Genomic DNA, 6000 nt, shown 5'->3' with positions numbered 1-6000 from the left:
AACAAATACTGATGTTCTCTCTCATGAAGCTTCTCTTCTCACAAATACACAATATTTTTCAAATTCTGGTGGGTTTTTTTTTTTTTTGGTGGTACTGGTTATTAAACCGAGGACCTCATGTACACACTATATAAGAATTGTACCATTTGAGCCATACTCGTGTCTGTATCTTTTGATTTCTATGAAACCAAGGTTTTATTATGTACTTGGAAATCTTTTTTAACAAATGAAAATCTCACTTTTCCAATGTTACTACACTTTATCCATTCCTCAGTCAAATGGAATCCCTTCCTCTTCCTCTACAGATCCCAGTCCACATGCTGCTTCTATAATTTTGCTCACATTGTTCTCTTTAAAGGAACATTTCAGCTCTTCTGAGGTCCAGCTAGATCTGACATATCTTTCAGGCCCTTTTAAAATGATCCTTCTCTATAAAGCCCTTTTTGCTAGCATAAGCTATAATATTATTTTGACCTATAACTGTCATGACTTCTACCTTCCCACGCCTGTAAAACAAAGTAGTTTACGGCAGAAGATGACAAAATGACAGCTCACCAAAAAGACCTAGCCCACTGTCTGTTTGGGGGAATACAATTTTATTGGAAAATAGTCACATTTATTTATTAATGCATTGTCTATTGCCACTTTCTCACTACAATGGCAGAAACCATTATTTGCAACAGAGACCATATGGCCTGTAAAACCTAAAATATTTACTGTCACTTTACAGAGAAAAGTTTGCTGTTCCTGTTTTAGAGCACAAGAACTGGACTTTGTATTATGTCTTAACATTTACCAGCTGTATGAACCACAGTCTGCGATGAAGACCAAGTGATAGAATACAAATGGATTATTTTAAAGCTTTTAAAGCTTGAATATGGACTATTACCATTGGTGTTATTTTTGCCCTAACTTAAAGTACATCTTGTTTGCTTCATATTTAATAAATCAAATGCATGAAGAAATGAATGCAAATTAGAAACTCTGTGGCCAACTGTTAGATATTACTGCATGCTTTTTATAATCCTGAACAGTTATATGTATGCAAGTTAGGTACTATAGATATAAGCTTCATTAACTAGATACCTAGATTAAATTTGAGAAACAGCAAAAAGTTCCCTTTTGAAAGCTTACCATGGAACACTGGGATTGTAGAGTAGACAAGGGTTGGTGTGTACCAGAACATATTAAATGGTTTGTGTGTACCAGAACATCTTCAATGTCCTTCTGGAGACCTAAGATTTAGAAAGTAAAGAAGTTGACACTGTCATTTCCATCATGAAATGATCTCTCAGTTTTTATGTTTTGGCAGAACAAGATTTGGAAAAAAAAATGGAAGTTCAAAGATTTATCAGTTCACAGTTTACCAGTATGCATAAAATAAATGAATGGCCACTGCAAAACACAAAGAAACAAAAGTGGCAGACTTCACTGATGACTCAGAAATGGGGGTGAAGAGAGCCTTCCTTACTAGTCACATCCCCTGGCCAGCGAATTTTGAAAAGAAAGAAGTCATACCTCAGCAGGAGATTGTGCTTTTTCATACCTTCTGGTATGTTATTAAATATTCTTCTACTACACAAATCCCAGCAAGCTACAAATTGTTTTCTCTGTGTGTGCAGAGAAAATACTGGGTGGGAGGAGGGTGTGTCAGAAGCCTGGAGTTCTGCAAAGCATCAGGGACTCTTTAATTAGAGAGAAGCTGTTAGGGAAAATGGACAATGTTCCCTTTGTTAGGGCAACACAGTGGTTTCCAAAATCATATTTCTGTTAAAACTTGAAATATTTGCACACTGCCATGATACAAAAAGTACAGGTTAGATGATATGTAAGTATATAGACTGGAGATGGTTGATTTAAAAATACAAGAAATAATGATACAGTGCTTTTGAAAACCCAGAGATGCACTGAGTATTGTAAAAGTTTTCTCTAACTGAAATTTGCTGCTAAATGCATTATATGTGCTTGAATGGAATTGTAACACACAGGTACTCTCACTATGAGAATGGAATAGAAACTATTCTCATCTTGACAATAGAAGTACATTTTATGACAATAGATTCTAAGCTATTTTTTCTTTTTTTTCCTTAGACATCTTCAATTCTAAAAACATTCATTCAACAGTAAGTGGATGGAAATTGTGGAAATGTTTCAATATCTAGAAATTTCACTAACTTGGATAAGAATTTTAATAAAGATTGCTGTCTCTGTAGCTTAGTGGCTAAAAATTGTACCATTTAAGAAATTGTATTATCTATAGGTCTGTTCTAGCTACTCAACTGTATACAAATATGTTGTGTTGGTTGGTTTATATATCATTTATTTGGTTGAGATAAGATCCAACTGTGTACTTTAGGCTGGCTTTGAACATGTGATTTTTTTGATGCCTGAATACTAGGATGACAGATGTGTGCTGTCACATCTGGTGTGTGTGAGTGTGTGTGTGTGTGTGTGTGTGTGTGTATGTGTGTGTGTGTGTGTGTTAATATACTATAATAATTTTAGTGCTTCAGACCTTTACAAGTCACAATCAGACCCGATCGCATCTCTTAGATTATACTAGGCACTACTGAAGCAAAGAAAGAAAAGACACAACTCTTCCCCACAAGAAGCCTACAAAGGTATGAGAAAAACACACTGAAAACAGGAATCTCATTAAATGTAACTGAGCCATAGTTGTGTTTGATGAGTTGTTTGGCTTTGACAGTGTTGTTAACTCTGTAAATTTAGCAATTTTACAAAATTACTAGATTCCTATCTATTAGGAATAATTTGCAGTTGCTGATTGCATATCTTGAGAGAGATGACCAGCTACACTATAAACATGATCACTGTGCTGCTCTTGGAGCTGAAGTTTGTTTGGCTATAGCCTAGTAAATGACAATAATCTACTTGGAACCTTCAAATAATTGGGTTTTTCCTTTTTTTTTTACTTTTGCTTAGTTAAAAAATAAAAGAAGAAGAAGAAGAAAAAGAAGGGATGCTAATGGACTCATGTTTATACCCAGCTGCGATCTTCCTGATCTCTGACTTCTGGATAGCTAGGATGACAAGCATGAGCTGCCACATCTGGCTAGGCATACCTGTTCTGAAGTGCAGAGTTGAAAGAAAGCTTTGTAAGTCTCCAGGAATGAATATTTCATTTGACAGTATGTCATTGCTTTCATTCAAGTTAACCTTGGCCCGACACTCATTTATAATTTCTAATCCATGAAGAAGACACTAGAGATACCCCTAAAGAACACTAGTGGGCCAATTGTTTGGCTGGGTGGGTGGGTGTGTGAAGTCCCTGGCACTGTGTACCCTGCGGAAATGCCATCTCAAATGCATCATTTTGCTAAGTGTCCCTGCTCAATGCCAACATTGATCTGTCTTCTGAATTGGCACACTTCTAGGTATTACCCTTCAGCTGACCCCACGGCACATCATGCATTACATGTTGAGTGATGTCACTCTCATTCTCTGACTGCACACAAGAAACACTTGAACAGAGGAAGTTTTCCACAGAAGGGAAATGGAGAGTGCTTATTTTCTGTCTCTCATCAGTGGCTTGATGCCAGGCACACATTTTGTGGCTTAGTGCACTAAACTCACAGAAATACATGGACACTGCAGCAAGAGTGTAGCAAATTCATGTGGAATGTGGAGCCAGAGAGAGACTGGAAAATCAGGTTATGTGTAACAAAAGAGCTCTAATTTGATGCAAGAAAAACTTCAGATCTCACAAAGTAGATTTTGGAATGAATAGAAATAGGAGGGTTCCTAAAGAAGATACATCATTCTTTGTCGAGTTTGAAGATTCGCTTCATTCTGCCTTTGCCTAAAAACAGAGGGCTAATCCAAATGTCTACTTAAGACATTATTAGCACTCTGTAGCAGCCAGGTTTGTGTGCCTGTTTTATATCATTGTAAAATAGAAGGATTTTGCTAATAAGGGGCCTGGCTTTATTTACTTTCTCTGATTTTCTCCTGGGCAGAGCAAAGAATTTCTGAGTGTGCTGAAAATAAGTAAGGCAGAAAAGAAAATGTAATTTAGAAGAAAACAAACCTTTTTGTGAAATATGAGTTCCTTGAATTTTTAAGACTATTTACTCATCAGTAATTCAATCTCCATTCTCTACAAAATTAAAAGAATATTTTTGTAATCCTCACCAAGAAGAAAATCAGCTGTGTATGCTTAATAGAAGAAAATAAAGGACACTGTTGAAGTCAGTGGGTAAATACCTCCTTTTTAAGACTAGAGAGCTTTAATGAAATATGATGTCTGGAGCTGAAGGAGGAATACCAAGAATTGAATGGGGGAATCATCTAGCATCCATCTTTTTATTAAAAATTAATATTGCATATCCATGTTCATTGCTGCACTATTTATAATAGCCTAGTAAAGAAAATATCCTACATGTTCTACAATGTATGAGTGGGTCAAGAAAATGTGACACACACACACACACACACACACACACACTGGAATTTTACTCATCTATTGCAAATAATACTATATCCTTTGCCGGGAAATGGATGGACCTAGAAAAAAAGGTGTTAAGTAAAGTAAGTCAGGCTCAGAGAGACAAATGGCACATATTTTCTCTCATGTGGAAGTTTGATCTAAAACACAAACATACATAGACACACACAAACAAGTTAACTAAGGGATGTATACTCTGGAGGGGAGTCTTGTGGTACAACTTTTCTGAACCCTAATGAACTCTTAGCAAAAAGGAGAGGAGGAAGCTGAAACAAATTTTGTTGTGACGATGGATGGAAAGGAGGGGGGCACATGAATGGAGGGAGAAAAAATGGGTAAATACAATCATTAATGTAAACGTGGAACTATGGAACTTGATGGTATGGATGGGATTGGTGAAGATCAGTGAGAATGATGAAAGAGGTGACATTGATCAAGACACATTGTACTCATGAAACCCTTTGTACAACTACTTAAAATTGAGGGGGAAAAAACCCCACAATCTAAAAGAGACTGACACCTTTGTAAGATTTGAAGTCTTGGCTGAGTATGTGGCTTAGTGGTAGAATGCTTGCCTAGAATGCATGAAGCTCTGGATTTGATTCCTCAGCACCACATAAACAGAAAAGGCCAGAAGTAGCGCTGTGGCCTGAGTGGTAAGAGTGCTAGCCTTGCACAAAAAGAAGCTCAGGGATAGTGCCCAGGCCCTGAGGTCAAGCCCCAGGACTGGCAAAAAAAAAAAAAAAAGAAAGAAAGAGAGAGAGAGAGAGAGACAGACAGACAGAAAGGAAGGAAGGAAGGAAGCAAGGAAGGAAGAAAGAAAGAATAGATTTGAAGTCTCTAAGCTCAGGGCTTTTTCTGAAACATAGCCACCACAATGGTTGGCCTTCTTCAAGTTTGTAGGAACTGGAGGCAAGGGTATGGGTATAAATCCTGATACTTTACCTCTGAATAATTGCTATAGTAAGTAGTCCTATGACTGTAAAATAATAAATAAGTCTACATCTCTGGCCTGGGGAAAAGGTTTTGTGTGTTTAGCCAACAGTGATCATAATATGTAGGTAATTTCTTAGTATACATATAGGATAAAACTTCAGCCTCTTCAAAAATCTCTACTGCTTTGAGGATTTGCATTTTATTCAGCCAAATGCTAGCTACCTTAGTACTTTCTCAAGGTCAAATATTTAATTGTTTTGTTAAATTTAAACTAGAGATAGTAAAGGATGTAAAAGAAGTAAGAGGTAAAATGGAGTGGTAACAGCATCAAATCACACAAAAGAGAAAGGTTTTTGGCACTAAAAATTTTTATATTTTAGGAAAATGTATATTTTTTAAAACTGTAGATTCATCTAATGGCCATGTTAATAAACATACTTTTCTTGAAAATACAGAGAAACTAGTTTATAGTGAGAGAGGTTCATTATTCTTCACTTACTTCTGGCAAAATATTATTAAAATTTGCAATGGAAAAGAATGTGATGAACATTTTTCTATTGTTCAGATCATATAGTGCTTGTTGTAATTATTATTAAATT

Source organism: Dipodomys ordii, unplaced genomic scaffold, assembly GCF_000151885.1.
Source record: "Dipodomys ordii isolate 6190 unplaced genomic scaffold, Dord_2.0 Scaffold228, whole genome shotgun sequence".
Taxonomy (NCBI): domain Eukaryota; kingdom Metazoa; phylum Chordata; class Mammalia; order Rodentia; family Heteromyidae; genus Dipodomys; species Dipodomys ordii.
The sequence above is the reverse complement of the archived record's forward strand: the minus strand, read 5'-3'. Positions refer to the sequence as shown.